Raw genomic sequence first — 24,507 nt, 5'->3', positions numbered from 1 at the left:
CAGCTGGGCATTAGACGTTAACACCGGCCCAGTACGATGTTTTGAAAGCGTTTTCGAATCGACAAATGTCTTCTTTCCGCAAGCGCTCGCCAAAGACACAGCTGTAGTTCCAGCAGACGAGGTGGCCGAGTGGTTAAGGCGTTGGACTGCTAATCCAATGTGCTCTGCACGCGTGGGTTCGAATCCCATCCTCGTCGAAGAATTTTACGTAAAGCACGCGTTTGCGGTCACTCCTTCCCCATGCGAAACGCCTCTCAGTAGTAACAACGAAGCGTGTACGAGGCCGATAGCGTGTGTATGAAATACGAGACCAAAATGCTTACCAGATGAAAGCGCACAACATTCCATAGCGTATGCCCTTCGAATTAAACATCATTTCGAGATGTATAAGCCAATCAAACTTCGGCTCCAGCGAAGAGTATGTCGGTATCTGCGAACGACGAGTTCTTATTTATATTTAAGTGCATACCTGTCGCAGTCATTTTAACGTATCGAGCCTATAATAATCCATCTGTAGCACAACTGTCGCCTCTCGACAGTTTGCTTTGCGTCAGGCCGCCATATACAGAAGCGATTTGGCAGGGCCTACTGGAGAGACTTGACTTTGCAGACATCCGTCGCTAAGGGCCGCCCAAACACCAAGCTCCATCGCAAACAGCAGGACAATCTTGGGCTAGGACGAACGTCAAAACCTTGCAAGTAATATCAGTGTAGCGTATCGAGCTGTACGTTTCGTTGCAGTAAGTCGTGGGAAAGAATGCCCAGCACATTTCTCATGTGCATTAGACGACACTGCATGTCGATACAATGCTTATTCCTGCAGTAAATAAGTGGTCCGGTGATTTTGCCCCGATCGGATATCGACGTGGACGGATGCTGTCATTAAATGACTCGCGAGTGGGAGCTTGGTCGGCTGCACTGCAGCTGGGCATTAGACGTTAACACCGGCCCAGTACGATGTTTTGAAAGCGTTTTCGAATCGACAAATGTCTTCTTTCCGCAAGCGCTCGCCAAAGACACAGCTGTAGTTCCAGCAGACGAGGTGGCCGAGTGGTTAAGGCGTTGGACTGCTAATCCAATGTGCTCTGCACGCGTGGGTTCGAATCCCATCCTCGTCGAAGAATTTTACGTAAAGCACGCGTTTGCGGTCACTCCTTCCCCATGCGAAACGCCTCTCAGTAGTAACAACGAAGCGTGTACGAGGCCGATAGCGTGTGTATGAAATACGAGACCAAAATGCTTACCAGATGAAAGCGCACAACATTCCATAGCGTATGCCCTTCGAATTAAACATCATTTCGAGATGTATAAGCCAATCAAACTTCGGCTCCAGCGAAGAGTATGTCGGTATCTGCGAACGACGAGTTCTTATTTATATTTAAGTGCATACCTGTCGCAGTCATTTTAACGTATCGAGCCTATAATAATCCATCTGTAGCACAACTGTCGCCTCTCGACAGTTTGCTTTGCGTCAGGCCGCCATATACAGAAGCGATTTGGCAGGGCCTACTGGAGAGACTTGACTTTGCAGACATCCGTCGCTAAGGGCCGCCCAAACACCAAGCTCCATCGCAAACAGCAGGACAATCTTGGGCTAGGACGAACGTCAAAACCTTGCAAGTAATATCAGTGTAGCGTATCGAGCTGTACGTTTCGTTGCAGTAAGTCGTGGGAAAGAATGCCCAGCACATTTCTCATGTGCATTAGACGACACTGCATGTCGATACAATGCTTATTCCTGCAGTAAATAAGTGGTCCGGTGATTTTGCCCCGATCGGATATCGACGTGGACGGATGCTGTCATTAAATGACTCGCGAGTGGGAGCTTGGTCGGCTGCACTGCAGCTGGGCATTAGACGTTAACACCGGCCCAGTACGATGTTTTGAAAGCGTTTTCGAATCGACAAATGTCTTCTTTCCGCAAGCGCTCGCCAAAGACACAGCTGTAGTTCCAGCAGACGAGGTGGCCGAGTGGTTAAGGCGTTGGACTGCTAATCCAATGTGCTCTGCACGCGTGGGTTCGAATCCCATCCTCGTCGAAGAATTTTACGTAAAGCACGCGTTTGCGGTCACTCCTTCCCCATGCGAAACGCCTCTCAGTAGTAACAACGAAGCGTGTACGAGGCCGATAGCGTGTGTATGAAATACGAGACCAAAATGCTTACCAGATGAAAGCGCACAACATTCCATAGCGTATGCCCTTCGAATTAAACATCATTTCGAGATGTATAAGCCAATCAAACTTCGGCTCCAGCGAAGAGTATGTCGGTATCTGCGAACGACGAGTTCTTATTTATATTTAAGTGCATACCTGTCGCAGTCATTTTAACGTATCGAGCCTATAATAATCCATCTGTAGCACAACTGTCGCCTCTCGACAGTTTGCTTTGCGTCAGGCCGCCATATACAGAAGCGATTTGGCAGGGCCTACTGGAGAGACTTGACTTTGCAGACATCCGTCGCTAAGGGCCGCCCAAACACCAAGCTCCATCGCAAACAGCAGGACAATCTTGGGCTAGGACGAACGTCAAAACCTTGCAAGTAATATCAGTGTAGCGTATCGAGCTGTACGTTTCGTTGCAGTAAGTCGTGGGAAAGAATGCCCAGCACATTTCTCATGTGCATTAGACGACACTGCATGTCGATACAATGCTTATTCCTGCAGTAAAAACACGCGATCTAGTGATTGCCCCGATCGGATATCGACGTGGACGGATGCTGTCATTAAATGACTCGCGAGTGGGAGCTTGGTCGGCTGCACTGCAGCTGGGCATTAGACGTTAACACCGGCCCAGTACGATGTTTTGAAAGCGTTTTCGAATCGACAAATGTCTTCTTTCCGCAAGCGCTCGCCAAAGACACAGCTGTAGTTCCAGCAGACGAGGTGGCCGAGTGGTTAAGGCGTTGGACTGCTAATCCAATGTGCTCTGCACGCGTGGGTTCGAATCCCATCCTCGTCGAAGAATTTTACGTAAAGCACGCGTTTGCGGTCACTCCTTCCCCATGCGAAACGCCTCTCAGTAGTAACAACGAAGCGTGTACGAGGCCGATAGCGTGTGTATGAAATACGAGACCAAAATGCTTACCAGATGAAAGCGCACAACATTCCATAGCGTATGCCCTTCGAATTAAACATCATTTCGAGATGTATAAGCCAATCAAACTTCGGCTCCAGCGAAGAGTATGTCGGTATCTGCGAACGACGAGTTCTTATTTATATTTAAGTGCATACCTGTCGCAGTCATTTTAACGTATCGAGCCTATAATAATCCATCTGTAGCACAACTGTCGCCTCTCGACAGTTTGCTTTGCGTCAGGCCGCCATATACAGAAGCGATTTGGCAGGGCCTACTGGAGAGACTTGACTTTGCAGACATCCGTCGCTAAGGGCCGCCCAAACACCAAGCTCCATCGCAAACAGCAGGACAATCTTGGGCTAGGACGAACGTCAAAACCTTGCAAGTAATATCAGTGTAGCGTATCGAGCTGTACGTTTCGTTGCAGTAAGTCGTGGGAAAGAATGCCCAGCACATTTCTCATGTGCATTAGACGACACTGCATGTCGATACAATGCTTATTCCTGCAGTAAATAAGTGGTCCGGTGATTTTGCCCCGATCGGATATCGACGTGGACGGATGCTGTCATTAAATGACTCGCGAGTGGGAGCTTGGTCGGCTGCACTGCAGCTGGGCATTAGACGTTAACACCGGCCCAGTACGATGTTTTGAAAGCGTTTTCGAATCGACAAATGTCTTCTTTCCGCAAGCGCTCGCCAAAGACACAGCTGTAGTTCCAGCAGACGAGGTGGCCGAGTGGTTAAGGCGTTGGACTGCTAATCCAATGTGCTCTGCACGCGTGGGTTCGAATCCCATCCTCGTCGAAGAATTTTACGTAAAGCACGCGTTTGCGGTCACTCCTTCCCCATGCGAAACGCCTCTCAGTAGTAACAACGAAGCGTGTACGAGGCCGATAGCGTGTGTATGAAATACGAGACCAAAATGCTTACCAGATGAAAGCGCACAACATTCCATAGCGTATGCCCTTCGAATTAAACATCATTTCGAGATGTATAAGCCAATCAAACTTCGGCTCCAGCGAAGAGTATGTCGGTATCTGCGAACGACGAGTTCTTATTTATATTTAAGTGCATACCTGTCGCAGTCATTTTAACGTATCGAGCCTATAATAATCCATCTGTAGCACAACTGTCGCCTCTCGACAGTTTGCTTTGCGTCAGGCCGCCATATACAGAAGCGATTTGGCAGGGCCTACTGGAGAGACTTGACTTTGCAGACATCCGTCGCTAAGGGCCGCCCAAACACCAAGCTCCATCGCAAACAGCAGGACAATCTTGGGCTAGGACGAACGTCAAAACCTTGCAAGTAATATCAGTGTAGCGTATCGAGCTGTACGTTTCGTTGCAGTAAGTCGTGGGAAAGAATGCCCAGCACATTTCTCATGTGCATTAGACGACACTGCATGTCGATACAATGCTTATTCCTGCAGTAAATAAGTGGTCCGGTGATTTTGCCCCGATCGGATATCGACGTGGACGGATGCTGTCATTAAATGACTCGCGAGTGGGAGCTTGGTCGGCTGCACTGCAGCTGGGCATTAGACGTTAACACCGGCCCAGTACGATGTTTTGAAAGCGTTTTCGAATCGACAAATGTCTTCTTTCCGCAAGCGCTCGCCAAAGACACAGCTGTAGTTCCAGCAGACGAGGTGGCCGAGTGGTTAAGGCGTTGGACTGCTAATCCAATGTGCTCTGCACGCGTGGGTTCGAATCCCATCCTCGTCGAAGAATTTTACGTAAAGCACGCGTTTGCGGTCACTCCTTCCCCATGCGAAACGCCTCTCAGTAGTAACAACGAAGCGTGTACGAGGCCGATAGCGTGTGTATGAAATACGAGACCAAAATGCTTACCAGATGAAAGCGCACAACATTCCATAGCGTATGCCCTTCGAATTAAACATCATTTCGAGATGTATAAGCCAATCAAACTTCGGCTCCAGCGAAGAGTATGTCGGTATCTGCGAACGACGAGTTCTTATTTATATTTAAGTGCATACCTGTCGCAGTCATTTTAACGTATCGAGCCTATAATAATCCATCTGTAGCACAACTGTCGCCTCTCGACAGTTTGCTTTGCGTCAGGCCGCCATATACAGAAGCGATTTGGCAGGGCCTACTGGAGAGACTTGACTTTGCAGACATCCGTCGCTAAGGGCCGCCCAAACACCAAGCTCCATCGCAAACAGCAGGACAATCTTGGGCTAGGACGAACGTCAAAACCTTGCAAGTAATATCAGTGTAGCGTATCGAGCTGTACGTTTCGTTGCAGTAAGTCGTGGGAAAGAATGCCCAGCACATTTCTCATGTGCATTAGACGACACTGCATGTCGATACAATGCTTATTCCTGCAGTAAATAAGTGGTCCGGTGATTTTGCCCCGATCGGATATCGACGTGGACGGATGCTGTCATTAAATGACTCGCGAGTGGGAGCTTGGTCGGCTGCACTGCAGCTGGGCATTAGACGTTAACACCGGCCCAGTACGATGTTTTGAAAGCGTTTTCGAATCGACAAATGTCTTCTTTCCGCAAGCGCTCGCCAAAGACACAGCTGTAGTTCCAGCAGACGAGGTGGCCGAGTGGTTAAGGCGTTGGACTGCTAATCCAATGTGCTCTGCACGCGTGGGTTCGAATCCCATCCTCGTCGAAGAATTTTACGTAAAGCACGCGTTTGCGGTCACTCCTTCCCCATGCGAAACGCCTCTCAGTAGTAACAACGAAGCGTGTACGAGGCCGATAGCGTGTGTATGAAATACGAGACCAAAATGCTTACCAGATGAAAGCGCACAACATTCCATAGCGTATGCCCTTCGAATTAAACATCATTTCGAGATGTATAAGCCAATCAAACTTCGGCTCCAGCGAAGAGTATGTCGGTATCTGCGAACGACGAGTTCTTATTTATATTTAAGTGCATACCTGTCGCAGTCATTTTAACGTATCGAGCCTATAATAATCCATCTGTAGCACAACTGTCGCCTCTCGACAGTTTGCTTTGCGTCAGGCCGCCATATACAGAAGCGATTTGGCAGGGCCTACTGGAGAGACTTGACTTTGCAGACATCCGTCGCTAAGGGCCGCCCAAATACCAAGCTCCATCGCAAACAGCAGGACAATCTTGGGCTAGGACGAACGTCAAAACCTTGCAAGTAATATCAGTGTAGCGTATCGAGCTGTACGTTTCGTTGCAGTAAGTCGTGGGAAAGAATGCCCAGCACATTTCTCATGTGCATTAGACGACACTGCATGTCGATACAATGCTTATTCCTGCAGTAAATAAGTGGTCCGGTGATTTTGCCCCGATCGGATATCGACGTGGACGGATGCTGTCATTAAATGACTCGCGAGTGGGAGCTTGGTCGGCTGCACTGCAGCTGGGCATTAGACGTTAACACCGGCCCAGTACGATGTTTTGAAAGCGTTTTCGAATCGACAAATGTCTTCTTTCCGCAAGCGCTCGCCAAAGACACAGCTGTAGTTCCAGCAGACGAGGTGGCCGAGTGGTTAAGGCGTTGGACTGCTAATCCAATGTGCTCTGCACGCGTGGGTTCGAATCCCATCCTCGTCGAAGAATTTTACGTAAAGCACGCGTTTGCGGTCACTCCTTCCCCATGCGAAACGCCTCTCAGTAGTAACAACGAAGCGTGTACGAGGCCGATAGCGTGTGTATGAAATACGAGACCAAAATGCTTACCAGATGAAAGCGCACAACATTCCATAGCGTATGCCCTTCGAATTAAACATCATTTCGAGATGTATAAGCCAATCAAACTTCGGCTCCAGCGAAGAGTATGTCGGTATCTGCGAACGACGAGTTCTTATTTATATTTAAGTGCATACCTGTCGCAGTCATTTTAACGTATCGAGCCTATAATAATCCATCTGTAGCACAACTGTCGCCTCTCGACAGTTTGCTTTGCGTCAGGCCGCCATATACAGAAGCGATTTGGCAGGGCCTACTGGAGAGACTTGACTTTGCAGACATCCGTCGCTAAGGGCCGCCCAAACACCAAGCTCCATCGCAAACAGCAGGACAATCTTGGGCTAGGACGAACGTCAAAACCTTGCAAGTAATATCAGTGTAGCGTATCGAGCTGTACGTTTCGTTGCAGTAAGTCGTGGGAAAGAATGCCCAGCACATTTCTCATGTGCATTAGACGACACTGCATGTCGATACAATGCTTATTCCTGCAGTAAATAAGTGGTCCGGTGATTTTGCCCCGATCGGATATCGACGTGGACGGATGCTGTCATTAAATGACTCGCGAGTGGGAGCTTGGTCGGCTGCACTGCAGCTGGGCATTAGACGTTAACACCGGCCCAGTACGATGTTTTGAAAGCGTTTTCGAATCGACAAATGTCTTCTTTCCGCAAGCGCTCGCCAAAGACACAGCTGTAGTTCCAGCAGACGAGGTGGCCGAGTGGTTAAGGCGTTGGACTGCTAATCCAATGTGCTCTGCACGCGTGGGTTCGAATCCCATCCTCGTCGAAGAATTTTACGTAAAGCACGCGTTTGCGGTCACTCCTTCCCCATGCGAAACGCCTCTCAGTAGTAACAACGAAGCGTGTACGAGGCCGATAGCGTGTGTATGAAATACGAGACCAAAATGCTTACCAGATGAAAGCGCACAACATTCCATAGCGTATGCCCTTCGAATTAAACATCATTTCGAGATGTATAAGCCAATCAAACTTCGGCTCCAGCGAAGAGTATGTCGGTATCTGCGAACGACGAGTTCTTATTTATATTTAAGTGCATACCTGTCGCAGTCATTTTAACGTATCGAGCCTATAATAATCCATCTGTAGCACAACTGTCGCCTCTCGACAGTTTGCTTTGCGCCAGGCCGCCATATACAGAAGCGATTTGGCAGGGCCTACTGGAGAGACTTGACTTTGCAGACATCCGTCGCTAAGGGCCGCCCAAACACCAAGCTCCATCGCAAACAGCAGGACAATCTTGGGCTAGGACGAACGTCAAAACCTTGCAAGTAATATCAGTGTAGCGTATCGAGCTGTACGTTTCGTTGCAGTAAGTCGTGGGAAAGAATGCCCAGCACATTTCTCATGTGCATTAGACGACACTGCATGTCGATACAATGCTTATTCCTGCAGTAAATAAGTGGTCCGGTGATTTTGCCCCGATCGGATATCGACGTGGACGGATGCTGTCATTAAATGACTCGCGAGTGGGAGCTTGGTCGGCTGCACTGCAGCTGGGCATTAGACGTTAACACCGGCCCAGTACGATGTTTTGAAAGCGTTTTCGAATCGACAAATGTCTTCTTTCCGCAAGCGCTCGCCAAAGACACAGCTGTAGTTCCAGCAGACGAGGTGGCCGAGTGGTTAAGGCGTTGGACTGCTAATCCAATGTGCTCTGCACGCGTGGGTTCGAATCCCATCCTCGTCGAAGAATTTTACGTAAAGCACGCGTTTGCGGTCACTCCTTCCCCATGCGAAACGCCTCTCAGTAGTAACAACGAAGCGTGTACGAGGCCGATAGCGTGTGTATGAAATACGAGACCAAAATGCTTACCAGATGAAAGCGCACAACATTCCATAGCGTATGCCCTTCGAATTAAACATCATTTCGAGATGTATAAGCCAATCAAACTTCGGCTCCAGCGAAGAGTATGTCGGTATCTGCGAACGACGAGTTCTTATTTATATTTAAGTGCATACCTGTCGCAGTCATTTTAACGTATCGAGCCTATAATAATCCATCTGTAGCACAACTGTCGCCTCTCGACAGTTTGCTTTGCGTCAGGCCGCCATATACAGAAGCGATTTGGCAGGGCCTACTGGAGAGACTTGACTTTGCAGACATCCGTCGCTAAGGGCCGCCCAAATACCAAGCTCCATCGCAAACAGCAGGACAATCTTGGGCTAGGACGAACGTCAAAACCTTGCAAGTAATATCAGTGTAGCGTATCGAGCTGTACGTTTCGTTGCAGTAAGTCGTGGGAAAGAATGCCCAGCACATTTCTCATGTGCATTAGACGACACTGCATGTCGATACAATGCTTATTCCTGCAGTAAATAAGTGGTCCGGTGATTTTGCCCCGATCGGATATCGACGTGGACGGATGCTGTCATTAAATGACTCGCGAGTGGGAGCTTGGTCGGCTGCACTGCAGCTGGGCATTAGACGTTAACACCGGCCCAGTACGATGTTTTGAAAGCGTTTTCGAATCGACAAATGTCTTCTTTCCGCAAGCGCTCGCCAAAGACACAGCTGTAGTTCCAGCAGACGAGGTGGCCGAGTGGTTAAGGCGTTGGACTGCTAATCCAATGTGCTCTGCACGCGTGGGTTCGAATCCCATCCTCGTCGAAGAATTTTACGTAAAGCACGCGTTTGCGGTCACTCCTTCCCCATGCGAAACGCCTCTCAGTAGTAACAACGAAGCGTGTACGAGGCCGATAGCGTGTGTATGAAATACGAGACCAAAATGCTTACCAGATGAAAGCGCACAACATTCCATAGCGTATGCCCTTCGAATTAAACATCATTTCGAGATGTATAAGCCAATCAAACTTCGGCTCCAGCGAAGAGTATGTCGGTATCTGCGAACGACGAGTTCTTATTTATATTTAAGTGCATACCTGTCGCAGTCATTTTAACGTATCGAGCCTATAATAATCCATCTGTAGCACAACTGTCGCCTCTCGACAGTTTGCTTTGCGTCAGGCCGCCATATACAGAAGCGATTTGGCAGGGCCTACTGGAGAGACTTGACTTTGCAGACATCCGTCGCTAAGGGCCGCCCAAACACCAAGCTCCATCGCAAACAGCAGGACAATCTTGGGCTAGGACGAACGTCAAAACCTTGCAAGTAATATCAGTGTAGCGTATCGAGCTGTACGTTTCGTTGCAGTAAGTCGTGGGAAAGAATGCCCAGCACATTTCTCATGTGCATTAGACGACACTGCATGTCGATACAATGCTTATTCCTGCAGTAAATAAGTGGTCCGGTGATTTTGCCCCGATCGGATATCGACGTGGACGGATGCTGTCATTAAATGACTCGCGAGTGGGAGCTTGGTCGGCTGCACTGCAGCTGGGCATTAGACGTTAACACCGGCCCAGTACGATGTTTTGAAAGCGTTTTCGAATCGACAAATGTCTTCTTTCCGCAAGCGCTCGCCAAAGACACAGCTGTAGTTCCAGCAGACGAGGTGGCCGAGTGGTTAAGGCGTTGGACTGCTAATCCAATGTGCTCTGCACGCGTGGGTTCGAATCCCATCCTCGTCGAAGAATTTTACGTAAAGCACGCGTTTGCGGTCACTCCTTCCCCATGCGAAACGCCTCTCAGTAGTAACAACGAAGCGTGTACGAGGCCGATAGCGTGTGTATGAAATACGAGACCAAAATGCTTACCAGATGAAAGCGCACAACATTCCATAGCGTATGCCCTTCGAATTAAACATCATTTCGAGATGTATAAGCCAATCAAACTTCGGCTCCAGCGAAGAGTATGTCGGTATCTGCGAACGACGAGTTCTTATTTATATTTAAGTGCATACCTGTCGCAGTCATTTTAACGTATCGAGCCTATAATAATCCATCTGTAGCACAACTGTCGCCTCTCGACAGTTTGCTTTGCGTCAGGCCGCCATATACAGAAGCGATTTGGCAGGGCCTACTGGAGAGACTTGACTTTGCAGACATCCGTCGCTAAGGGCCGCCCAAACACCAAGCTCCATCGCAAACAGCAGGACAATCTTGGGCTAGGACGAACGTCAAAACCTTGCAAGTAATATCAGTGTAGCGTATCGAGCTGTACGTTTCGTTGCAGTAAGTCGTGGGAAAGAATGCCCAGCACATTTCTCATGTGCATTAGACGACACTGCATGTCGATACAATGCTTATTCCTGCAGTAAATAAGTGGTCCGGTGATTTTGCCCCGATCGGATATCGACGTGGACGGATGCTGTCATTAAATGACTCGCGAGTGGGAGCTTGGTCGGCTGCACTGCAGCTGGGCATTAGACGTTAACACCGGCCCAGTACGATGTTTTGAAAGCGTTTTCGAATCGACAAATGTCTTCTTTCCGCAAGCGCTCGCCAAAGACACAGCTGTAGTTCCAGCAGACGAGGTGGCCGAGTGGTTAAGGCGTTGGACTGCTAATCCAATGTGCTCTGCACGCGTGGGTTCGAATCCCATCCTCGTCGAAGAATTTTACGTAAAGCACGCGTTTGCGGTCACTCCTTCCCCATGCGAAACGCCTCTCAGTAGTAACAACGAAGCGTGTACGAGGCCGATAGCGTGTGTATGAAATACGAGACCAAAATGCTTACCAGATGAAAGCGCACAACATTCCATAGCGTATGCCCTTCGAATTAAACATCATTTCGAGATGTATAAGCCAATCAAACTTCGGCTCCAGCGAAGAGTATGTCGGTATCTGCGAACGACGAGTTCTTATTTATATTTAAGTGCATACCTGTCGCAGTCATTTTAACGTATCGAGCCTATAATAATCCATCTGTAGCACAACTGTCGCCTCTCGACAGTTTGCTTTGCGTCAGGCCGCCATATACAGAAGCGATTTGGCAGGGCCTACTGGAGAGACTTGACTTTGCAGACATCCGTCGCTAAGGGCCGCCCAAACACCAAGCTCCATCGCAAACAGCAGGACAATCTTGGGCTAGGACGAACGTCAAAACCTTGCAAGTAATATCAGTGTAGCGTATCGAGCTGTACGTTTCGTTGCAGTAAGTCGTGGGAAAGAATGCCCAGCACATTTCTCATGTGCATTAGACGACACTGCATGTCGATACAATGCTTATTCCTGCAGTAAATAAGTGGTCCGGTGATTTTGCCCCGATCGGATATCGACGTGGACGGATGCTGTCATTAAATGACTCGCGAGTGGGAGCTTGGTCGGCTGCACTGCAGCTGGGCATTAGACGTTAACACCGGCCCAGTACGATGTTTTGAAAGCGTTTTCGAATCGACAAATGTCTTCTTTCCGCAAGCGCTCGCCAAAGACACAGCTGTAGTTCCAGCAGACGAGGTGGCCGAGTGGTTAAGGCGTTGGACTGCTAATCCAATGTGCTCTGCACGCGTGGGTTCGAATCCCATCCTCGTCGAAGAATTTTACGTAAAGCACGCGTTTGCGGTCACTCCTTCCCCATGCGAAACGCCTCTCAGTAGTAACAACGAAGCGTGTACGAGGCCGATAGCGTGTGTATGAAATACGAGACCAAAATGCTTACCAGATGAAAGCGCACAACATTCCATAGCGTATGCCCTTCGAATTAAACATCATTTCGAGATGTATAAGCCAATCAAACTTCGGCTCCAGCGAAGAGTATGTCGGTATCTGCGAACGACGAGTTCTTATTTATATTTAAGTGCATACCTGTCGCAGTCATTTTAACGTATCGAGCCTATAATAATCCATCTGTAGCACAACTGTCGCCTCTCGACAGTTTGCTTTGCGTCAGGCCGCCATATACAGAAGCGATTTGGCAGGGCCTACTGGAGAGACTTGACTTTGCAGACATCCGTCGCTAAGGGCCGCCCAAACACCAAGCTCCATCGCAAACAGCAGGACAATCTTGGGCTAGGACGAACGTCAAAACCTTGCAAGTAATATCAGTGTAGCGTATCGAGCTGTACGTTTCGTTGCAGTAAGTCGTGGGAAAGAATGCCCAGCACATTTCTCATGTGCATTAGACGACACTGCATGTCGATACAATGCTTATTCCTGCAGTAAATAAGTGGTCCGGTGATTTTGCCCCGATCGGATATCGACGTGGACGGATGCTGTCATTAAATGACTCGCGAGTGGGAGCTTGGTCGGCTGCACTGCAGCTGGGCATTAGACGTTAACACCGGCCCAGTACGATGTTTTGAAAGCGTTTTCGAATCGACAAATGTCTTCTTTCCGCAAGCGCTCGCCAAAGACACAGCTGTAGTTCCAGCAGACGAGGTGGCCGAGTGGTTAAGGCGTTGGACTGCTAATCCAATGTGCTCTGCACGCGTGGGTTCGAATCCCATCCTCGTCGAAGAATTTTACGTAAAGCACGCGTTTGCGGTCACTCCTTCCCCATGCGAAACGCCTCTCAGTAGTAACAACGAAGCGTGTACGAGGCCGATAGCGTGTGTATGAAATACGAGACCAAAATGCTTACCAGATGAAAGCGCACAACATTCCATAGCGTATGCCCTTCGAATTAAACATCATTTCGAGATGTATAAGCCAATCAAACTTCGGCTCCAGCGAAGAGTATGTCGGTATCTGCGAACGACGAGTTCTTATTTATATTTAAGTGCATACCTGTCGCAGTCATTTTAACGTATCGAGCCTATAATAATCCATCTGTAGCACAACTGTCGCCTCTCGACAGTTTGCTTTGCGTCAGGCCGCCATATACAGAAGCGATTTGGCAGGGCCTACTGGAGAGACTTGACTTTGCAGACATCCGTCGCTAAGGGCCGCCCAAACACCAAGCTCCATCGCAAACAGCAGGACAATCTTGGGCTAGGACGAACGTCAAAACCTTGCAAGTAATATCAGTGTAGCGTATCGAGCTGTACGTTTCGTTGCAGTAAGTCGTGGGAAAGAATGCCCAGCACATTTCTCATGTGCATTAGACGACACTGCATGTCGATACAATGCTTATTCCTGCAGTAAATAAGTGGTCCGGTGATTTTGCCCCGATCGGATATCGACGTGGACGGATGCTGTCATTAAATGACTCGCGAGTGGGAGCTTGGTCGGCTGCACTGCAGCTGGGCATTAGACGTTAACACCGGCCCAGTACGATGTTTTGAAAGCGTTTTCGAATCGACAAATGTCTTCTTTCCGCAAGCGCTCGCCAAAGACACAGCTGTAGTTCCAGCAGACGAGGTGGCCGAGTGGTTAAGGCGTTGGACTGCTAATCCAATGTGCTCTGCACGCGTGGGTTCGAATCCCATCCTCGTAGAAGAATTTTACGTAAAGCACGCGTTTGCGGTCACTCCTTCCCCATGCGAAACGCCTCTCAGTAGTAACAACGAAGCGTGTACGAGGCCGATAGCGTGTGTATGAAATACGAGACCAAAATGCTTACCAGATGAAAGCGCACAACATTCCATAGCGTATGCCCTTCGAATTAAACATCATTTCGAGATGTATAAGCCAATCAAACTTCGGCTCCAGCGAAGAGTATGTCGGTATCTGCGAACGACGAGTTCTTATTTATATTTAAGTGCATACCTGTCGCAGTCATTTTAACGTATCGAGCCTATAATAATCCATCTGTAGCACAACTGTCGCCTCTCGACAGTTTGCTTTGCGTCAGGCCGCCATATACAGAAGCGATTTGGCAGGGCCTACTGGAGAGACTTGACTTTGCAGACATCCGTCGCTAAGGGCCGCCCAAACACCAAGCTCCATCGCAAACAGCAGGACAATCTTGGGCTAGGACGAACGTCAAAACCTTGCAAGTAATATCAGTGTAGCGTATCGAGCTGTACGTTTCGTTGCAGTAAGTCGTGGGAAAGAATGCCCAGCACATTTCTCATGTGCATTAGACGACACTGCATGTCGATACAATGCTTATTCCTGCAGTAAATAAGTGGTCCGGTGATTTTGCCCCGATCGGATATCGACGTGGACGGATGCTGTCATTAAATGACTCGCGAGTGGGAGCTTGGTCGGCTGCACTGCAGCTGGGCATTAGACGTTAACACCGGCCCAGTACGATGTTTTGAAAGCGTTTTCGAATCGACAAATGTCTTCTTTCCGCAAGCGCTCGCCAAAGACACAGCTGTAGTTCCAGCAGACGAGGTGGCCGAGTGGTTAAGGCGTTGGACTGCTAATCCAATGTGCTCTGCACGCGTGGGTTCGAATCCCATCCTCGTCGAAGAATTTTACGTAAAGCACGCGTTTGCGGTCACTCCTTCCCCATGCGAAACGCCTCTCAGTAGTAACAACGAAGCGTGTACGAGGCCGATAGCGTGTGTATGAAATACGAGACCAAAATGCTTACCAGATGAAAGCGCACAACATTCCATAGCGTATGCCCTTCGAATTAAACATCATTTCGAGATGTATAAGCCAATCAAACTTCGGCTCCAGCGAAGAGTATGTCGGTATCTGCGAACGACGAGTTCTTATTTATATTTAAGTGCATACCTGTCGCAGTCATTTTAACGTATCGAGCCTATAATAATCCATCTGTAGCACAACTGTCGCCTCTCGACAGTTTGCTTTGCGTCAGGCCGCCATATACAGAAGCGATTTGGCAGGGCCTACTGGAGAGACTTGACTTTGCAGACATCCGTCGCTAAGGGCCGCCCAAACACCAAGCTCCATCGCAAACAGCAGGACAATCTTGGGCTAGGACGAACGTCAAAACCTTGCAAGTAATATCAGTGTAGCGTATCGAGCTGTACGTTTCGTTGCAGTAAGTCGTGGGAAAGAATGCCCAGCACATTTCTCATGTGCATTAGACGACACTGCATGTCGATACAATGCTTATTCCTGCAGTAAATAAGTGGTCCGGTGATTTTGCCCCGATCGGATATCGACGTGGACGGATGCTGTCATTAAATGACTCGCGAGTGGGAGCTTGGTCGGCTGCACTGCAGCTGGGCATTAGACGTTAACACCGGCCCAGTACGATGTTTTGAAAGCGTTTTCGAATCGACAAATGTCTTCTTTCCGCAAGCGCTCGCCAAAGACACAGCTGTAGTTCCAGCAGACGAGGTGGCCGAGTGGTTAAGGCGTTGGACTGCTAATCCAATGTGCTCTGCACGCGTGGGTTCGAATCCCATCCTCGTCGAAGAATTTTACGTAAAGCACGCGTTTGCGGTCACTCCTTCCCCATGCGAAACGCCTCTCAGTAGTAACAACGAAGCGTGTACGAGGCCGATAGCGTGTGTATGAAATACGAGACCAAAATGCTTACCAGATGAAAGCGCACAACATTCCATAGCGTATGCCCTTCGAATTAAACATCATTTCGAGATGTATAAGCCAATCAAACTTCGGCTCCAGCGAAGAGTATGTCGGTATCTGCGAACGACGAGTTCTTATTTATATTTAAGTGCATACCTGTCGCAGTCATTTTAACGTATCGAGCCTATAATAATCCATCTGTAGCACAACTGTCGCCTCTCGACAGTTTGCTTTGCGTCAGGCCGCCATATACAGAAGCGATTTGGCAGGGCCTACTGGAGAGACTTGACTTTGCAGACATCCGTCGCTAAGGGCCGCCCAAACACCAAGCTCCATCGCAAACAGCAGGACAATCTTGGGCTAGGACGAACGTCAAAACCTTGCAAGTAATATCAGTGTAGCGTATCGAGCTGTACGTTTCGTTGCAGTAAGTCGTGGGAAAGAATGCCCAGCACATTTCTCATGTGCATTAGACGACACTGCATGTCGATACAATGCTTATTCCTGCAGTAAATAAGTGGTCCGGTGATTTTGCCCCGATCGGATATCGACGTGGACGGATGCTGTCATTAAATGACTCGCGAGTGGGAGCTTGGTCGGCTGCACTGCAGCTGGGCATTAGACGTTAACACCGGCCCAGTACGATGTTTTGAAAGCGTTTTCGAATCGACAAATGTCTTCTTTCCGCAAGCGCTCGCCAAAGACACAGCTGTAGTTCCAGCAGACGAGGTGGCCGAGTGGTTAAGGCGTTGGACTGCTAATCCAATGTGCTCTGCACGCGTGGGTTCCTCGTCGAAGAATTTTACGTAAAGCACGCGTTTGCGGTCACTCCTTCCCCATGCGAAACGCCTCTCAGTAGTAACAACGAAGCGTGTACGAGGCCGATAGCGTGTGTATGAAATACGAGACCAAAATGCTTACCAGATGAAAGCGCACAACATTCCATAGCGTATGCCCTTCGAATTAAACATCATTTCGAGATGTATAAGCCAATCAAACTTCGGCTCCAGCGAAGAGTATGTCGGTATCTGCGAACGACGAGTTCTTATTTATATTTAAGTGCATACCTGTCGCAGTCATTTTAACGTATCGAGCCTATAATAATCCATCTGTAGCACAACTGTCGCCTCTCGACAGTTTGCTTTGCGTCAGGCCGCCATATACAGAAGCGATTTGGCAGGGCCTACTGGAGAGACTTGACTTTGCAGACATCCGTCGCTAAGGGCCGCCCAAACACCAAGCTCCATCGCAAACAGCAGGACAATCTTGGGCTAGGACGAACGTCAAAACCTTGCAAGTAATATCAGTGTAGCGTATCGAGCTGTACGTTTCGTTGCAGTAAGTCGTGGGAAAGAATGCCCAGCACATTTCTCATGTGCATTAGACGACACTGCATGTCGATACAATGCTTATTCCTGCAGTAAATAAGTGGTCCGGTGATTTTGCCCCGATCGGATATCGACGTGGACGGATGCTGTCATTAAATGACTCGCGAGTGGGAGCTTGGTCGGCTGCACTGCAGCTGGGCATTAGACGTTAACACCGGCCCAGTACGATGTTTTGAAAGCGTTTTCGAATCGACAAATGTCTTCTTTCCGCAAGCGCTCGCCAAAGACACAGCTGTAGTTCCAGCAGACGAGGTGGCCGAGTGGTTAAGGCGTTGGACTGCTAATCCAATGTGCTCTGCACGCGTGGGTTCGAATCCCATCCTCGTCGAAGAATTTTACGTAAAGCACGCGTTTGCGGTCACTCCTTCCCCATGCGAAACGCCTCTCAGTAGTAACAACGAAGCGTGTACGAGGCCGATAGCGTGTGTATGAAATACGAGACCAAAATGCTTACCAGATGAAAGCGCACAACATTCCATAGCGTATGCCCTTCGAATTAAACATCATTTCGAGATGTATAAGCCAATCAAACTTCGGCTCCAGCGAAGAGTATGTCGGTATCTGCGAACGACGAGTTCTTATTTATATTTAAGTGCATACCTGTCGCAGTCATTTTAACGTATCGAGCCTATAATAATCCATCTGTAGCACAACTGTCGCCTCTCGACAGTTTGCTTTGCGTCAGGCCGCCATATACAGAAGCGATTTGGCAGGGCCTACTGGAGAGACTTGACTTTGCAGACATCCGTCGCTAAGGGCCGCCCAAACACCAAGCTCCATCGCAAACAGCAGGACAATCTTGGGCTAGGACGAACGTCAAAACCTTGCAAGTAATATCAGTGTAGCGTATCGAGCTGTACGTTTCGTTGCAGTAAGTCGTGGGAAAGAATGCCCAGCACATTTCTCATGTGCATTAGACGACACTGCATGTCGATACAATGCTTATTCCTGCAGTAAATAAGTGGTCCGGTGATTTTGCCCCGATCGGATATCGACGTGGACGGATGCTGTCATTAAATGACTCGCGAGTGGGAGCTTGGTCGGCTGCACTGCAGCTGGGCATTAGACGTTAACACCGGCCCAGTACGATGTTTTGAAAGCGTTTTCGAATCGACAAATGTCTTCTTTCCGCAAGCGCTCGCCAAAGACACAGCTGTAGTTCCAGCAGACGAGGTGGCCGAGTGGTTAAGGCGTTGGACTGCTAATCCAATGTGCTCTGCACGCGTGGGTTCGAATCCCATCCTCGTCGAAGAATTTTACGTAAAGCACGCGTTTGCGGTCACTCCTTCCCCATGCGAAACGCCTCTCAGTAGTAACAACGAAGCGTGTACGAGGCCGATAGCGTGTGTATGAAATACGAGACAAAAATTCTTACCAGATGAAAGCGCACAACATTCCATAGCGTATGCCCTTCGAATTAAACATCATTTCGAGATGTATAAGCCAATCAAACTTCGGCTCCAGCGAAGAGTATGTCGGTATCTGCGAACGACGAGTTCTTATTTATATTTAAGTGCATACCTGTCGCAGTCATTTTAACGTATCGAGCCTATAATAATCCATCTGTAGCACAACTGTCGCCTCTCGACAGTTTGCTTTGCGTCAGGCCGCCATATACAGAAGCGATTTGGCAGGGCCTACTGGAGAGACTTGACTTTGCAGACATCCGTCGCTAAGGGCCGCCCAAACACCAAGCTCCATCGCAAACAGCAGGACAATCTTGGGCTAGGACGAACGTCAAAACCTTGCAAGTAATATCAGTGTAGCGTATCGAGCTGTACGTTTCGTTGCAGTAAGTCGTGGGAAAGAATGCCCAGCACATTTCTCATGTGCATTAGACGACACTGCATGTCGATACAATGCTTATTCCTGCAGTAAATAAGTGGTCCGGTGATTTTGCCCCGATCGGATATCGACGTGGACGGATGCTGTCATTAAATGACTCGCGAGTGGGAGCTTGGTCGGCTGCACTGCAGCTGGGCATTAGACGTTAACACCGGCCCAGTACGATGTTTTGAAAGCGTTTTCGAATCGACAAATGTCTTCTTTCCGCAAGCGCTCGCCAAAGACACAGCTGTAGTTCCAGCAGACGAGGTGGCCGAGTGGTTAAGGCGTTGGACTGCTAATCCAATGTGCTCTGCACGCGTGGGTTCGAATCCCGTCCTCGTCGAAGAATTTTACGTAAAGCACGCGTTTGCGGTCACTCCTTCCCCATGCGAAACGCCTCTCAGTAGTAACAACGAAGCGTGTACGAGGCCGATAGCGTGTGTATGAAATACGAGACCAAAATGCTTACCAGATGAAAGCGCACAACATTCCATAGCGTATGCCCTTCGAATTAAACATCATTTCGAGATGTATAAGCCAATCAAACTTCGGCTCCAGCGAAGAGTATGTCGGTATCTGCGAACGACGAGTTCTTATTTATATTTAAGTGCATACCTGTCGCAGTCATTTTAACGTATCGAGCCTATAATAATCCATCTGTAGCACAACTGTCGCCTCTCGACAGTTTGCTTTGCGTCAGGCCGCCATATACAGAAGCGATTTGGCAGGGCCTACTGGAGAGACTTGACTTTGCAGACATCCGTCGCTAAGGGCCGCCCAAACACCAAGCTCCATCGCAAACAGCAGGACAATCTTGGGCTAGGACGAACGTCAAAACCTTGCAAGTAATATCAGTGTAGCGTATCGAGCTGTACGTTTCGTTGCAGTAAGTCGTGGGAAAGAATGCCCAGCACATTTCTCATGTGCATTAGACGACACTGCATGTCGATACAATGCTTATTCCTGCAGTAAATAAGTGGTCCGGTGATTTTGCCCCGATCGGATATCGACGTGGACGGATGCTGTCATTAAATGACTCGCGAGTGGGAGCTTGGTCGGCTGCACTGCAGCTGGGCATTAGACGTTAACACCGGCCCAGTACGATGTTTTGAAAGCGTTTTCGAATCGACAAATGTCTTCTTTCCGCAAGCGCTCGCCAAAGACACAGCTGTAGTTCCAGCAGACGAGGTGGCCGAGTGGTTAAGGCGTTGGACTGCTAATCCAATGTGCTCTGCACGCGTGGGTTCGAATCCCATCCTCGTCGAAGAATTTTACGTAAAGCACGCGTTTGCGGTCACTCCTTCCCCATGCGAAACGCCTCTCAGTAGTAACAACGAAGCGTGTACGAGGCCGATAGCGTGTGTATGAAATACGAGACCAAAATGCTTACCAGATGAAAGCGCACAACATTCCATAGCGTATGCCCTTCGAATTAAACATCATTTCGAGATGTATAAGCCAATCAAACTTCGGCTCCAGCGAAGAGTATGTCGGTATCTGCGAACGACGAGTTCTTATTTATATTTAAGTGCATACCTGTCGCAGTCATTTTAACGTATCGAGCCTATAATAATCCATCTGTAGCACAACTGTCGCCTCTCGACAGTTTGCTTTGCGTCAGGCCGCCATATACAGAAGCGATTTGGCAGGGCCTACTGGAGAGACTTGACTTTGCAGACATCCGTCGCTAAGGGCCGCCCAAACACCAAGCTCCATCGCAAACAGCAGGACAATCTTGGGCTAGGACGAACGTCAAAACCTTGCAAGTAATATCAGTGTAGCGTATCGAGCTGTACGTTTCGTTGCAGTAAGTCGTGGGAAAGAATGCCCAGCACATTTCTCATGTGCATTAGACGACACTGCATGTCGATACAATGCTTATTCCTGCAGTAAATAAGTGGTCCGGTGATTTTGCCCCGATCGGATATCGACGTGGACGGATGCTGTCATTAAATGACTCGCGAGTGGGAGCTTGGTCGGCTGCACTGCAGCTGGGCATTAGACGTTAACACCGGCCCAGTACGATGTTTTGAAAGCGTTTTCGAATCGACAAATGTCTTCTTTCCGCAAGCGCTCGCCAAAGACACAGCTGTAGTTCCAGCAGACGAGGTGGCCGAGTGGTTAAGGCGTTGGACTGCTAATCCAATGTGCTCTGCACGCGTGGGTTCCTCGTCGAAGAATTTTACGTAAAGCACGCGTTTGCGGTCACTCCTTCCCCATGCGAAACGCCTCTCAGTAGTAACAACGAAGCGTGTACGAGGCCGATAGCGTGTGTATGAAATACGAGACCAAAATGCTTACCAGATGAAAGCGCACAACATTCCATAGCGTATGCCCTTCGAATTAAACATCATTTCGAGATGTATAAGCCAATCAAACTTCGGCTCCAGCGAAGAGTATGTCGGTATCTGCGAACGACGAGTTCTTATTTATATTTAAGTGCATACCTGTCGCAGTCATTTTAACGTATCGAGCCTATAATAATCCATCTGTAGCACAACTGTCGCCTCTCGACAGTTTGCTTTGCGTCAGGCCGCCATATACAGAAGCGATTTGGCAGGGCCTACTGGAGAGACTTGACTTTGCAGACATCCGTCGCTAAGGGCCGCCCAAACACCAAGCTCCATCGCAAACAGCAGGACAATCTTGGGCTAGGACGAACGTCAAAACCTTGCAAGTAATATCAGTGTAGCGTATCGAGCTGTACGTTTCGTTGCAGTAAGTCGTGGGAAAGAATGCCCAGCACATTTCTCATGTGCATTAGACGACACTGCATGTCGATACAATGCTTATTCCTGCAGTAAATAAGTGGTCCGGTGATTTTGCCCCGATCGGATATCGACGTGGACGGATGCTGTCATTAAATGACTCGCGAGTGGGAGCTTGGTCGGCTGCACTGCAGCTGGGCATTAGACGTTAACACCGGCCCAGTACGATGTTTTGAAAGCGTTTTCGAATCGACAAATGTCTTCTTTCCGCAAGCGCTCGCCAAAGACACAGCTGTAGTTCCAGCAGACGAGGTGGCCGAGTGGTTAAGGCGTTGGACTGCTAATCCAATGTGCTCTGCACGCGTGGGTTCGAATCCCATCCTCGTCGAAGAATTTTACGTAAAGCACGCGTTTGCGGTCACTCCTTCCCCATGCGAAACGCCTCTCAGTAGTAACAACGAAGCGTGTACGAGGCCGATAGCGTGTGTATGAAATACGAGACCAAAATGCTTACCAGATGAAAGCGCACAACATTCCATAGCGTATGCCCTTCGAATTAAACATCATTTCGAGATGTATAAGCCAATCAAACTTCGGCTCCAGCGAAGAGTATGTCGGTATCTGCGAACGACGAGTTCTTATTTATATTTAAGTGCATACCTGTCGCAGTCATTTTAACGTATCGAGCCTATAATAATCCATCTGTAGCACAACTGTCGCCTCTCGACAGTTTGCTTTGCGTCAGGCCGCCATATACAGAAGCGATTTGGCAGGGCCTACTGGAGAGACTTGACTTTGCAGACATCCGTCGCTAAGGGCCGCCCAAACACCAAGCTCCATCGCAAACAGCAGGACAATCTTGGGCTAGGACGAACGTCAAAACCTTGCAAGTAATATCAGTGTAGCGTATCGAGCTGTACGTTTCGTTGCAGTAAGTCGTGGGAAAGAATGCCCAGCACATTTCTCATGTGCATTAGACGACACTGCATGTCGATACAATGCTTATTCCTGCAGTAAATAAGTGGTCCGGTGATTTTGCCCCGATCGGATATCGACGTGGACGGATGCTGTCATTAAATGACTCGCGAGTGGGAGCTTGGTCGGCTGCACTGCAGCTGGGCATTAGACGTTAACACCGGCCCAGTACGATGTTTTGAAAGCGTTTTCGAATCGACAAATGTCTTCTTTCCGCAAGCGCTCGCCAAAGACACAGCTGTAGTTCCAGCAGACGAGGTGGCCGAGTGGTTAAGGCGTTGGACTGCTAATCCAATGTGCTCTGCACGCGTGGGTTCGAATCCCATCCTCGTCGAAGAATTTTACGTAAAGCACGCGTTTGCGGTCACTCCTTCCCCATGCGAAACGCCTCTCAGTAGTAACAACGAAGCGTGTACGAGGCCGATAGCGTGTGTATGAAATACGAGACCAAAATGCTTACCAGATGAAAGCGCACAACATTCCATAGCGTATGCCCTTCGAATTAAACATCATTTCGAGATGTATAAGCCAATCAAACTTCGGCTCCAGCGAAGAGTATGTCGGTATCTGCGAACGACGAGTTCTTATTTATATTTAAGTGCATACCTGTCGCAGTCATTTTAACGTATCGAGCCTATAATAATCCATCTGTAGCACAACTGTCGCCTCTCGACAGTTTGCTTTGCGTCAGGCCGCCATATACAGAAGCGATTTGGCAGGGCCTACTGGAGAGACTTGACTTTGCAGACATCCGTCGCTAAGGGCCGCCCAAACACCAAGCTCCATCGCAAACAGCAGGACAATCTTGGGCTAGGACGAACGTCAAAACCTTGCAAGTAATATCAGTGTAGCGTATCGAGCTGTACGTTTCGTTGCAGTAAGTCGTGGGAAAGAATGCCCAGCACATTTCTCATGTGCATTAGACGACACTGCATGTCGATACAATGCTTATTCCTGCAGTAAATAAGTGGTCCGGTGATTTTGCCCCGATCGGATATCGACGTGGACGGATGCTGTCATTAAATGACTCGCGAGTGGGAGCTTGGTCGGCTGCACTGCAGCTGGGCATTAGACGTTAACACCGGCCCAGTACGATGTTTTGAAAGCGTTTTCGAATCGACAAATGTCTTCTTTCCGCAAGCGCTCGCCAAAGACACAGCTGTAGTTCCAGCAGACGAGGTGGCCGAGTGGTTAAGGCGTTGGACTGCTAATCCAATGTGCTCTGCACGCGTGGGTTCGAATCCCATCCTCGTCGAAGAATTTTACGTAAAGCACGCGTTTGCGGTCACTCCTTCCCCATGCGAAACGCCTCTCAGTAGTAACAACGAAGCGTGTACGAGGCCGATAGCGTGTGTATGAAATACGAGACCAAAATGCTTACCAGATGAAAGCGCACAACATTCCATAGCGTATGCCCTTCGAATTAAACATCATTTCGAGATGTATAAGCCAATCAAACTTCGGCTCCAGCGAAGAGTATGTCGGTATCTGCGAACGACGAGTTCTTATTTATATTTAAGTGCATACCTGTCGCAGTCATTTTAACGTATCGAGCCTATAATAATCCATCTGTAGCACAACTGTCGCCTCTCGACAGTTTGCTTTGCGTCAGGCCGCCATATACAGAAGCGATTTGGCA

General features: G+C 48.8%; 25 non-coding genes across 25 annotated transcripts; all 25 read left to right on the top strand.

The window, feature by feature from the left end:
• The first annotated feature begins 115 nt into the window (after window positions 1–115).
• Trnas-gcu (transfer RNA serine (anticodon GCU)) lies at window positions 116–197 on the top strand. The gene has a single exon. It is a non-coding gene; the product is annotated as a tRNA-Ser (tRNA).
• An 839-nt stretch (window positions 198–1,036) lies between these two features.
• On the top strand, window positions 1,037–1,118 carry Trnas-gcu (transfer RNA serine (anticodon GCU)). The gene has a single exon. It is a non-coding gene; the product is annotated as a tRNA-Ser (tRNA).
• An 839-nt stretch (window positions 1,119–1,957) lies between these two features.
• On the top strand, window positions 1,958–2,039 carry Trnas-gcu (transfer RNA serine (anticodon GCU)). The gene has a single exon. It is a non-coding gene; the product is annotated as a tRNA-Ser (tRNA).
• An 839-nt stretch (window positions 2,040–2,878) lies between these two features.
• On the top strand, window positions 2,879–2,960 carry Trnas-gcu (transfer RNA serine (anticodon GCU)). The gene has a single exon. It is a non-coding gene; the product is annotated as a tRNA-Ser (tRNA).
• An 839-nt stretch (window positions 2,961–3,799) lies between these two features.
• On the top strand, window positions 3,800–3,881 carry Trnas-gcu (transfer RNA serine (anticodon GCU)). Its single transcript has one exon. It is a non-coding gene; the product is annotated as a tRNA-Ser (tRNA).
• Window positions 3,882–4,720: 839 nt separating this feature from the next.
• Window positions 4,721–4,802, top strand: Trnas-gcu (transfer RNA serine (anticodon GCU)). Its single transcript has one exon. It is a non-coding gene; the product is annotated as a tRNA-Ser (tRNA).
• Window positions 4,803–5,641: 839 nt separating this feature from the next.
• On the top strand, window positions 5,642–5,723 carry Trnas-gcu (transfer RNA serine (anticodon GCU)). Its single transcript has one exon. It is a non-coding gene; the product is annotated as a tRNA-Ser (tRNA).
• An 839-nt stretch (window positions 5,724–6,562) lies between these two features.
• Trnas-gcu (transfer RNA serine (anticodon GCU)) lies at window positions 6,563–6,644 on the top strand. The gene has a single exon. It is a non-coding gene; the product is annotated as a tRNA-Ser (tRNA).
• An 839-nt stretch (window positions 6,645–7,483) lies between these two features.
• Window positions 7,484–7,565, top strand: Trnas-gcu (transfer RNA serine (anticodon GCU)). The gene has a single exon. It is a non-coding gene; the product is annotated as a tRNA-Ser (tRNA).
• An 839-nt stretch (window positions 7,566–8,404) lies between these two features.
• Window positions 8,405–8,486, top strand: Trnas-gcu (transfer RNA serine (anticodon GCU)). Its single transcript has one exon. It is a non-coding gene; the product is annotated as a tRNA-Ser (tRNA).
• An 839-nt stretch (window positions 8,487–9,325) lies between these two features.
• Trnas-gcu (transfer RNA serine (anticodon GCU)) lies at window positions 9,326–9,407 on the top strand. Its single transcript has one exon. It is a non-coding gene; the product is annotated as a tRNA-Ser (tRNA).
• An 839-nt stretch (window positions 9,408–10,246) lies between these two features.
• On the top strand, window positions 10,247–10,328 carry Trnas-gcu (transfer RNA serine (anticodon GCU)). The gene has a single exon. It is a non-coding gene; the product is annotated as a tRNA-Ser (tRNA).
• An 839-nt stretch (window positions 10,329–11,167) lies between these two features.
• Trnas-gcu (transfer RNA serine (anticodon GCU)) lies at window positions 11,168–11,249 on the top strand. The gene has a single exon. It is a non-coding gene; the product is annotated as a tRNA-Ser (tRNA).
• An 839-nt stretch (window positions 11,250–12,088) lies between these two features.
• Trnas-gcu (transfer RNA serine (anticodon GCU)) lies at window positions 12,089–12,170 on the top strand. The gene has a single exon. It is a non-coding gene; the product is annotated as a tRNA-Ser (tRNA).
• An 839-nt stretch (window positions 12,171–13,009) lies between these two features.
• Window positions 13,010–13,091, top strand: Trnas-gcu (transfer RNA serine (anticodon GCU)). The gene has a single exon. It is a non-coding gene; the product is annotated as a tRNA-Ser (tRNA).
• An 839-nt stretch (window positions 13,092–13,930) lies between these two features.
• On the top strand, window positions 13,931–14,012 carry Trnas-gcu (transfer RNA serine (anticodon GCU)). Its single transcript has one exon. It is a non-coding gene; the product is annotated as a tRNA-Ser (tRNA).
• An 839-nt stretch (window positions 14,013–14,851) lies between these two features.
• On the top strand, window positions 14,852–14,933 carry Trnas-gcu (transfer RNA serine (anticodon GCU)). The gene has a single exon. It is a non-coding gene; the product is annotated as a tRNA-Ser (tRNA).
• Window positions 14,934–15,772: 839 nt separating this feature from the next.
• Trnas-gcu (transfer RNA serine (anticodon GCU)) lies at window positions 15,773–15,854 on the top strand. The gene has a single exon. It is a non-coding gene; the product is annotated as a tRNA-Ser (tRNA).
• Window positions 15,855–17,604: 1,750 nt separating this feature from the next.
• Window positions 17,605–17,686, top strand: Trnas-gcu (transfer RNA serine (anticodon GCU)). Its single transcript has one exon. It is a non-coding gene; the product is annotated as a tRNA-Ser (tRNA).
• Window positions 17,687–18,525: 839 nt separating this feature from the next.
• Window positions 18,526–18,607, top strand: Trnas-gcu (transfer RNA serine (anticodon GCU)). Its single transcript has one exon. It is a non-coding gene; the product is annotated as a tRNA-Ser (tRNA).
• An 839-nt stretch (window positions 18,608–19,446) lies between these two features.
• Trnas-gcu (transfer RNA serine (anticodon GCU)) lies at window positions 19,447–19,528 on the top strand. Its single transcript has one exon. It is a non-coding gene; the product is annotated as a tRNA-Ser (tRNA).
• Window positions 19,529–20,367: 839 nt separating this feature from the next.
• Trnas-gcu (transfer RNA serine (anticodon GCU)) lies at window positions 20,368–20,449 on the top strand. The gene has a single exon. It is a non-coding gene; the product is annotated as a tRNA-Ser (tRNA).
• Window positions 20,450–22,199: 1,750 nt separating this feature from the next.
• On the top strand, window positions 22,200–22,281 carry Trnas-gcu (transfer RNA serine (anticodon GCU)). Its single transcript has one exon. It is a non-coding gene; the product is annotated as a tRNA-Ser (tRNA).
• Window positions 22,282–23,120: 839 nt separating this feature from the next.
• On the top strand, window positions 23,121–23,202 carry Trnas-gcu (transfer RNA serine (anticodon GCU)). The gene has a single exon. It is a non-coding gene; the product is annotated as a tRNA-Ser (tRNA).
• Window positions 23,203–24,041: 839 nt separating this feature from the next.
• Trnas-gcu (transfer RNA serine (anticodon GCU)) lies at window positions 24,042–24,123 on the top strand. The gene has a single exon. It is a non-coding gene; the product is annotated as a tRNA-Ser (tRNA).
• The last annotated feature ends 384 nt before the right edge of the window (window positions 24,124–24,507 follow it).

The sequence above is a fragment of the Schistocerca gregaria genome, chromosome 2, assembly GCF_023897955.1.
Source record: "Schistocerca gregaria isolate iqSchGreg1 chromosome 2, iqSchGreg1.2, whole genome shotgun sequence".
Classification (NCBI taxonomy): Eukaryota; Metazoa; Arthropoda; class Insecta; order Orthoptera; family Acrididae; genus Schistocerca; species Schistocerca gregaria.
Note: the sequence above shows the minus strand (reverse complement) of the source record. Positions and strands in the feature narration are given on the sequence as shown.